Source organism: Aotus nancymaae, unplaced genomic scaffold, assembly GCF_030222135.1.
Source record: "Aotus nancymaae isolate 86718 unplaced genomic scaffold, 86718_ANA_hifiasm-v0.15.2.pri h1tg000076l, whole genome shotgun sequence".
Taxonomy (NCBI): Eukaryota; Metazoa; Chordata; class Mammalia; order Primates; family Aotidae; genus Aotus; species Aotus nancymaae.
In genome coordinates this window covers 25875694-25886723 of record NW_026988491.1, presented here as the reverse complement: position 1 = coordinate 25886723, position 11030 = coordinate 25875694, and positions in this window count along the sequence as shown.

The following is an 11030-nucleotide window of genomic DNA, read 5'->3' as shown; positions in this document are numbered from 1 at the left end:
TTTTTCACGAACAAGCAAGCACTTAGCGATGTCATCACCACAAGGCCTGCTTTACAAGAGCTTCTGAAAGAAGCACTACAAACAGAAAGGAACAACCAGTATCAGTCATCCCAAAAACTTACCAAAACATAAAGAGTATCTTTATAATGAAGAATCTACATCAACTAATGGGCAAAATAGCCAGCTAGCATTAAATGAGAATATTGAACTCACAAATATTAATATTAATTCTAAATTTAAATGGATTAAATGTCCCAACCAAAGACACAGACAGGTAAATTGAATAAAAAGTCAAAACCCAATGGTACGCTCTATCCAGATCTATTTCACAAGCAATGACATACAAAGACTCAAAACAAAGGGATGGAGGAAGATTCACCAATTAAATGGAGAGCAAAAAAAAAAAAAAAAGAAAAAAAAACAACAGGAGTTGTAACTTTCGTCTCTCACAAAATAGACTTTAATAGTAACAAAGACTAAAAGAAACAAAGCAGGACATTATATAATGGTAAAAGGATCAATGCAACAACAGGAGTTAATGCACATACTTAAATGAAATATTGGTTGGCTGTTTGTTATTTTCTTCCCTTATTCCTTCCTGTCTCTGTTGTTAAGCACAATTATTGGTATAAAAGAGGTTTTTAATATCTATTTTTAGATTGCATTCCAGCCTGGGCAATAGAGCAAGAATCCTGTTCTCTCTCCCCCTTTTTCTTTCTCTTTCTTTCTTTCTCTTATAAAAAAAAATAATAATAATAATAAAACAAATGATGTTGGGAAAACTGGCTAGCAGTGTGCAGAAAGCAGAAACTGGACCTGTTCCTGACACCTTACACTAAAATTAACTCCAGATGAATTAAAGACTTAAACATAAAACCTAACACCATAAAAATCCAAGAAGAAAACCTAGGCAAAACCATTCAGGACACAGGCATAGGCAAGGACTTCATGACTAATACACCAAAAGCATTGGCAACAAAAGCCAAAATAGACAAATGGGGCCTAATTAAACTCCAGAGCTTCTGTACAGCAAAAGAAACAATCATTAGAGTGAACTGGCAACCAAAAGAATGGGAAAAAAATTTTGCAATCTATCCATCTGACAAAGGGCTAATATCCAGAATCTACAAAGAACTAAAACAGATTTACAAGAAAAAAACAAACCCATCAAAAAGTGGGAGAAGGGTATGAACAGACACTTTTCAAAAGAAGACATATGTGAGGCAACAAACATATGAAAAAATGCTCATCATCACTGATTATTAGAGAAATGCAAATCAAAACCACATTGAGATACCACCTCACACCAGTTAGAAGGGCAATCATTAAAAATCTGGAGACAACAGATGCTGGAGAGGATGTGGAGAAATAGGAACACTTTTACACTGTTGGTGGGAGTGTAAACTAGTTCAACCATTGTGGAAGACAGTGTGGGGCTTCCTGAAGGACCTAGAAATAGAAATTCCATTTGACCCAGCAATACCATTACTGGGTATATACCCAAAGGAATATGAATCACTCTATTATAAGGATACATGCACATGTATGTTCACAGCAGCACTGTTTACAATAGCAAAAACTTGGAACCAACCCAAATGCCCATTGACAATAGAGTGGACAAGGAAAATGTGGCACATATATACCACGGAATATTATGCAGCCATAAGAAACGATGAGTTCATGCCCTTTGTAGGGACATGGATGAATTTGGAAACCATCATTCTCAGCAAACTGACACAAGAATAGAAACCAAACACCACATGTTCTCACTCATAGGTGGGTGTTGAACAATGAGAACACATGGACACAGGGAAGGAAGTATCACACACTGGGGTCTGTTGGTGGGGGCCAAGGAAGGGACAGCCATGGTGGGGGGTAGGGAGGTCAGGGAAGGATAACATGGGGAGAAATGCCAGATGTAGGTGATGGGGGGGAATAGAGGCAGCAAACCACATTGCCATGTGTGTACCTAGGCAACAATCCTGCATGATCTACCCATGTACCCCAGAACCTAAAGTACAATAAAAAAAAAAAAAAAGAAAAGAAAGCCAAAAAAAAAAATATTAGGTCACATTTTAACATATCTGACATTGGAATGGCATTTATTTTTTATAACTATAATTGGTAGCATTTAAAAAATTATCTCATTAGTATAGAAAATACAGAAAACACAACCCGTGAGGCCTGACATTAAGTAGAATATGGTATACACAGCAGGTCTAGGGCAGCTCTAGGCATCTAATTGGTACTTAAACACCTTTTAGTTCTTAAAAAGTACCATGGGGAAAAAGCACTGAAATAATAACATATTTTTTAAAACAAATTACTTCTTTGATTTTTTGAGAAACGTGAAGCCAAAGGAAACTCATTATTGAAATGAACAGGTATGGCTCATTTTAACACTCAGATTTATAGAATATATGCAAATCAGGATTTCCAATGATTAATATTAGCATTTAAGACTGATAAGTTTTCAAAAGGGCAGTTAAAAGTTATCTTTCACTATTTTCTACTTTCAGAAATGCTTTTGTTTGAAAGGTGTGAGGAAAAGCTTCAATGACATTAAGTCCTAATATTCCCATTTTAAATCTCTCATCTTGCTCAGGCAGAGCAGGTAAACATGAAGTTTTCAAGTATGGAAGGGTCCTGAGAGACAGTACAATATGTCTGCTACATAGCAGGTATTCAGGTTATGTCTGATGAATAAATGGATTGAAAGAATGGATACAGTTGGGGAGTTCAATATTTTTAAATATAACTTCTATAAACCAATATTTTTGTGATAGTAATTATATTTGCTATTTGTGGGTTTTGTTTTGTTTTGAGATGGAGTCTTGTTCTGTTGCCCAGGCTGGAGTGCAATGGTGAGATCTTGGCTCACTGCAACCTCTGCCTCCTGGGTTCAAGTTGATTCTCCTATCTCAGCCTCCCGAGTAACTAAGACTACAGATGTGTGTCATTATGCCCGGCTAATTTTTTTTCTTTTTAAGTAGAGACTGGGTTTCACCCTGTTAGCCAGGATGAGGCTCAATCTCCTGACCTCGTGATCTGCCCATCTTGGACTCCCAAAGTGCTGGGATTACAGGCATAAGCCACCATGTCTGGCCTATATTTGCTATTTGTCATTTTTATAAGACTACAATTAAAATCAAATCACTAATCTATCATTGTTTGCATATATGTAATGAATCTATGCATAAGAAAAACATGTACATAATGAAATATATACATAACAAAATCTGCAACACAGATTAAAAAACATTCCCTTTTTACCTCTGAAGAAGCTAAACGTTCAAGAAGATAACAACCCACACAATAATGATAATAAACGACAGTGAGAAATTTTTATCTATATAAGATTCATATTTCTCTCTTTCAAGGATTATTCCATTAATAATAAATTTTTGCTAGAAGTTTTATAAATGCCCACTGCAGAAATCATAGATAGGAAAAAGGAAAAAAAAAAAAACTTTACTTAAAATACAAATGCTCAGAAATTACAAATTTTACCCTATTTTGTACATAGTGTTGGCTAACAAAAGACCATAGTATGTTTGTGTGTATATGCAAGCAAACATTTTTTTCTCACTGGCTATGACAAAATACATCTTCACGCATCAACATACTTCTATACCAATTGCCACCTTCAATGGTCACATATCCATTCTATGGGTTCTTGTTAACATAAATGCTGAGAAAAACAAAGTGCATGTATCTCTATTTTCTAAAGGTATTTGAATGTAATGGAATTGATGGGTAAAGGGCACATACATTTTTTAAATGTGGTAATTACCACCAAATTATCTACTTGAAAAGTCATCAGCAACTTAAAGAAGCACCCTAAGTACCACTGCTCTTTATTCTCACAAACACTGAGGATAGAAAACAGTCTCATTCCTCTTTAACTTAAATACTCTTACGAGAAACACTAAGGATTTTTTCCTATGTACATAAGTAACTTACGGATCTGCAAAACAGTACTTTGCTCATTTTTAGAGTTCTTTTCTTGTGGATTTGATTTGAAAGAATTCTCTGTAAAATAAAGATGTGCTTTTTACCTGTACACAGGTATATATATACACACACACACACACACACACACACACATATAACTGATATATATATCAAACATGTAATATATACAATTTGTTATATATATAATCAGTAATATATATATTATATATAATAAATAAAAGATAAATTCCCTGTGGGATGAAGATACACTTTTCATCTGAATATATATTTATATGTCTTAGTAAAAATATACATACAATAAATATTTTTCAAGTAAGTTATCTTTTGTTAATTTTTTTCTGATACACAGGGGGTTTTAATTTTTAGTTTGCTAAATCAACCTTCAGAATGCCTGCTTGTGAGACCATTCTTAGGAAGGCCTTTGTCAATGTAAAATGTACCTTCATAAATAAGCATTTGCATTTTCTTCTGGTACTTTTCTCATTTTGCATATGTAAAACTTTCAATCTGTATTCCATCAGGAACTCATTTTTGTGACATAAAATGTCATTAGTTTTCTTCACACAGCAGGCATTTTATTAATAAATCATCCTTTCCTACTCATCTGAAATGTTACCATTATCAATCCCTGCATATATATCTTACATATATTTCAGTGTTTCTGGATTTCCTACTCTGTTCCATGTACTCATCTGTCTTTTCAGCTGTTAGTAAATAATTAATTGTGGGAATTAATAGCACATTTTGATATCTAGAGGAGCAAGTCATTTCACTCCATTATAAAAAATTAAAAATTTTAAATAGTAAGACAGCAGGTGTTATGCAAAAATGATAAAACTTTGATATTTCCATTCGGTTTTTGTAAAACTGATAAACATAGGAAGAGCTCACATTTTGAGAAAACAGAGTCTTCCCACCCAAGGAACCCACCTCCCACTTTCAAGTTTCCTTCTAAGAAGTCCCAGTAAAGAACCTATCTACATAGGTGGATTCAGGTGTAAAAGGACACAGTGTTTTCATCTGAGAACTTTTCACTTACTGAAAATAACTCATAGTATTTTTGGCATGAGAATCAGTTCCCATTAGGCACCTCCCTACAATGTAGATGACACCATGTTTTAAACATGTATATGCTTAACTTTGTGAGTTAAATCCCTCATACTTCCTCCACCAAGTGCTACAGGAGGGGAATCGCCAGCAATGGAAAGCAGCTGAGGCTCCGTTTGGCAGCCACTTTGATTAAAGCATTTCTTACCAATATTATTATTAGTCTGCCTCCTCCTTTGGGAAACACTCAGACTCCCATACCCAGAGTTAAGCACTCCATTTTTGCCCACCTCAGTCCCTATAATTCTACTCCAGCATAGAACGTAGAAGCCAGAATCATCTTTCTGTATAATCTTCTTTTTGGTTAGACCCTGTGTCCCTTGAGGATATCATCTTATTAATCACTGTTTTCCCAGGGCCTCACACACCTTGCTCTGGGCCCCCAGCTTAGCCTGATTCTAGGCAGGCTGCCTATGGCTGGTGCCAACCACTCCTCTCCCTCTTTACCCAAGCACCAGACTTCCTTACTGACCCTTTGCAATTTCAGACCCTCCATTAGCTTCCTGCATCCTGCTGGAGATTTTGGAGCATCTCGGCATCCCTGGGGCAGCCCATAAGCATCAGGGAGGGGCAGGCAACAAAGCCCACATAGACCTTTGCAGGCACCTCAGGATCTCCCATTGGGATCCTCTTTTCCCCAGCCCATTCCTTAAATTCTGCTGACTCCCCTACTTCTTCCTCCAGCCCAACACTTAGCTGGAGTTGCCCCAAAGGCGACCACAGGGGAATTTTCACAAGGGACTGCTCCTGTCTGTTCTGAGATGGAGGAAGTTAGGATTCCAAAATAAGCTTTAGACCCTGGGATGATGAGCCCAAAGCATTTCTTAGGGGATGTGCACAGAGTGGGGGCTGCAGCTCATCTCACTGGGAGAAAAGGAGACAAGGGATGCTTTATCTAGGTATGTCTGCAGTAAGGGGTCTGGTTATGCAGTTTATGGGAGAGCTTAAGGAATCTGTCTGAGGACCATGGATACTTACTTTGGGTGTTTTGAGTTACAACCTAAACCCAACACCTTTACTAATGTCTGTGAATGTTCAGGGCCCTGGCTTGGGTTCAAGTCTGCAGGGGAAAACATGCAAGTGGCCAGGCCACAGAATAACAGAGCAGTCAAGTGCCTGTGTATTCTTGGTCAGGACAGATGGGAAATGTGAAGAAACTGGGGAATCCTACTCTACCCTTTCTAGTAAGAACTGATATTAGGAAGTATAAGTCATTTGATTGTTTTTCTTTTTAAAAATTGTTTTGTGCATTTGATTTTCTATATATACAAATATTGATTTAAGGGAGTGCTGGAACCAGGCCTGTGTGGCTCCAAAGTTGTCCTTTTCCTACCACATGACACTGCTCCCAACACTGGCGGGGGCACTCAGGTCCTGGAGCCCTGGCCCCTCCAAAGGCAGGAGTCTGGTTGCCAGGTTGCGGGCACACGGGGTTCGTGCAGAGGCCAGCGAGGAGGCAGCACGAGGAGTCTGTTCTCCCAGGAGACCTCCCATGGGCTGAGTCACTCAGCCGTGCTCAACCCAGAAAGGTGACGGAGCACTATGGCAACACGACAGGATTTCCTAGACTAAACTCTTGAACCCAAAGAAAAAATCATACACACTGCTAGCTGCAAACTCTGACAAATGCTAGGGCACTTTAGGAAAAGACATGTGACTGAAATCTGTCCCCTGCAACAGTCCAATTAAAGTCAAGTGGGGGCTTTTTGTCTGGGTTTGTGTTGCTACAGCAAAAATGAAAATCCTTGACAATATAATTACAACTGTAAATCTTCCTAAAATAAACTTGGAAACATTCAAGGAGTAACGATATAGGCAGATGAGTTAATTATATCTAATAATCTCATTCCCAATCTATGTGCTGTCCTGGCAGGAGTTATTGTTAGAAGGAAGCTGCAGTCTGTCTGTTATTCAGGCTGTTTTTAATCTTTAGATTCATGAATTTGGTTTTTCAAAAAGGAGTTTGTGGGGGACAGTTTTTATGTAGCCCCTAACAGTCCCAAAACCTAACAGGATTTTACTGGGGATACATTTTCACTTCTACTTTTGCAGCGCTTGGAAGGAGTCACCAGTAAAAACCTTTTTAAGGGGCCTGCTTCCCAGAGTGAGGAAGTAAAAGACTCGCCTGTGAGCCACAGGCTGCCTTCCTGTGATACAGACCCAAAGGTCACTAGGCTATAAACTCTAGCTCATTTACCATAAAATAAATAATATTTAGACGATAGATCTAAGCCTAACAGTTCTGACTTTGGTTTAAATATTTTCTTTAATAAAAGTAATGATATAAATTTGGGGGTCAAAAGTAAACACTTTGCTCAACTCTTCCAGAAGCCCCCACTCCCTGGCCTCAATCACTGCAACCCCACCCCACTCCTACCACACATGGCAGCTTCCTTCAGTCACATCCCAGATAAAGAGCTCCACCCTCAAGCCCTGGTTCCCCTGATTATCTCTGTGTCCCTTCCCCTCCACTCTACACACACACACACAGAGATACACACACACACACACAAACTCACACTCACCCCCTTCCTAGGCCTGGTAACCAGGCATCCTATCCTTTCAGACTCTGCAGCTGCACCACAGGGCTGCCCCCAAGTCTCTCCTGTTCAGCCACACGGGCTTACACTGCATCCCTCAGGGGACACCATTTACAAGGACCAGGCTGAGGCAGGCATGTCCCAGCGGGATCCATCTTGGCCACTGTTGCAGCAACCTGCCCTGCTCAAGACTTAGGATACTAGACCTCTTTCCTTCCCATTCTTCATGGTTGTCAAAATGCAAAAGCTTATCCATAATTGGGATTACTGGTAAAGAAGAGAGACACAGAGGTATGCCAATAAGAGTTTTATCTCTTATTGAGAGACAGGCTCTAAAACTTCTAAAGCGGCTGGTGAATCCTTAGATGAAACAAGGTTACACATGGGTGACGCCTGCTGCCTCCTTACCTAATACAGCACTTGGTTGAAGGAAAGGGCTGTGGAGTCGCCACGGTGGCCAGCTCCATCTTGTACCATCTAGGATCTCACAGGGCACAGAAGAGCACTGGGAACTAACTTCAGGGTGGTTGGAATTTTTCCCATAGGCCAATAGGGCACCATTAGTGGATTTCAAGTCACAGATCAAAGGTTTGAAAAGCTCGCATGGAGAGAATGGAGGAGAAACATCCCAAGGGCTGTACACAAGGAAAACGGGCTGGACTGAGTCTGGTATAGAGAAAACGGGGCCTGGGAGAGGCACATTCTAGAAACTTTAAGGAATAAAAATCACAGAACTTGGGTTGCAGAGGACACAGGGATGGTGGGGTTTCTGGAGCACTGTCCTGGGTGGGTGGTGGTGCCACCAACTGAGATAGAACCAATGGGTGGAGCTGGAGGAAGGGTGAGCTCTGCTTCAGATACACTGTCTGAGGCCTCCAGGCCACCCTCGAGGAGGTCTCCATTAGACAACTGGGTCAATAGGAGCTGCAGCTCCGCAGGGATTCTTGGGCCAGAAATATAGATTTTGGAGACATTCATGTAAACAACTGTCATTGAAGATTTAGATGTAGATGAGATTCCCCAGGATTTCTCGCAGAACAAGGAGAGGAGGAAGATCTCATCCAAGCCCAGGAGACATCAGCATCTGAGACTCAGATGAGGGCCTGGGAATGGAGGAGGGAAGCCACCGAGGTGACTGCTTTCTGCGGCATCTCACAAAGGACAAAATCAGGTGAAAGGTGCTGTTTACAAATTAAACCACTACACTGAATCATGCTTCTAGGCCAAAAGAAAAATCCATTGGAAACTTAAGTTAACACAGAGAAATATACTTTTAAAAAGTAACCAGTCTTAAAATAAATTTCCAATCTGCCTGCAGAACTTGGAGAAGTAGTGGAGGGTAAAGGAGAGAAGGAAGCAAAGCACAGGAGGCGGGTCGAAGCCTGCAGGGGGAAGGGACAGGAGAGGGAGGGTGCTCTGCATGGACAGCCTGCCCCCCAGACTCCTGACTACCCCCAGCTCAAATGCTGGCCCCAGGGAAGCAGACTGGATGACAATCGCTCACTTTCAGCACCACTGTTTCCTAAAATGTGAAAGCTGGAAAGAATAGCTCCTGCCGCCTCTTTTCACTGTGCAGGTGACCTCTGTTAAATCCCTTAACTCCCCAACCTCAGTTTGTGCATCTGTAAAATGAGCGGCAACAAGGAGCTTCCAGGGCTACCGTGAGGGACACAGCGTGGTAACCACTAGGACGCTGTCCAGCACACTAACAAGGAGCTTCCAGGGCTACCGTGAGGGACACAGCATGGTAACCACTAGGACACTGTCCAGCACACTAACAAGGAGCTTCCAGGGCTACCATGAGGGACACAGCGCGGTAACCACTAGGACACTGTCCAGCACACTAACAAGGAGCTTCCAGGGCTACCGTGAGGGACACAGCACAGTAACCACTAGGACACTGTCCAGCGCACTAACAAGGAGCTTCCAGGGCTACCGGGAGGGACACAGAGCAGTAACCACTAGGACACTGTCCAGCACACTTCAGGTGCCAGGTAAGATCCAGCTCTTAGTGGTCATGTCATTTGGGTCTAGTGTATTGTTCTAACAGCCCTTCTCCTTTTCCTAAGTATAAAAGCTCCTCAGGCATAGGCTCCTCTTCATTTCCCTAGCCCACACCTCATAATTATTAAATATGATGGCAGTCATCAATTACCATTGACACAGCAGGGGGCTCTGCTGGGAATATAATTCTTTATGAGAATTTTGAAAGAGTAAACTAAATGTTGCTCACATAGTTCCTGCTTACCAAAGCCTTTCCGGGACTGCAGCAGCATACAGACTGCTTGTGCTGGACTCCCTTCAGTGAGCCCTGCTGATAAACACAGCACAGAGCAAATAAATAGAAACTAATGAATAACCCCAACAGCCATCACCAAAACTCACTTGCTTTCTTTTCCATGTGCTCTCAGATGTTTCCCCGTAGATTTCCCCTCCCCAATAACCTCTATATGGTAATGCGAACAGGGGTGTGTGCTGGGAGCCTCCCTGGTGCTCACCTGTGAGGGGCCCCCAGCGCCTAACATACAAAGCAGAAAGCTGCTGCACTCACCCAGTGCCCCTGAGGGCAGCTCCTGCTCTCTCCCAGCCACCTGCTGGGCCTCCTCTGAGACCTTCTGAACCCAGCCGGACACAAAGGACTGGGCAAGTGCAGGCTCCCTAGCAAGGCGGGGGGAGGTGGGAGAGGCAGGGGCTCAGCCCAGCAGGACGATGACCCTGACTCACTCCACCAGGTCTCAAGGCCACAGTGAGCCTTGCCTGTTCCTTCCTGAGCCACCCTCCAGGACACAAACGTGTTCATCCGCTTCTGGATTCCATAAGCCAAAATTCTCATCTTCTAAATTTCCACATCCTATTTATAATAAAGACACATCACTTAGGATAGCATGACTGAGTTTCTCAGTCTCTTAATAACCAAAATGCATAACGTGAACCATCAACAGGAACTCCCTCTGGGCCAGGCCATGATGGAACCTCAAAGAGGAAAACACTGTGATTTTATAAACTTTATACGCTGAGGCTCTTAACAACATGCTCTGAAGTCTGTGAAAACAAATAAAGCTAAACATTGTTTGAACCACTTTCCCCCGTAAAATACGTAAAGCTTTGAGAGAAATGTGACTCTGATCTGAGTCACACATGGTTACAATTTATGTTTCTCAGATTATAGATTAACTCACTTTCTTCTTTTTCTTGTTCTGTACAATGACTAAAGAGAATTAAACGATGTCAGGGTCAAAAGCCTCCTGCCCTTTGAATTGATGACCCTTGTTGCAGATTAACTCCCCCTTCATTGCCCTGCTTCCTTTAGACCAGATGACAGAAGATCCAGGACTATTACAACCTCTGTTAAGAAAACATTAAATGTCCTCTTTCCAAAAAGAAATACTATCTATAGACAATCAAATT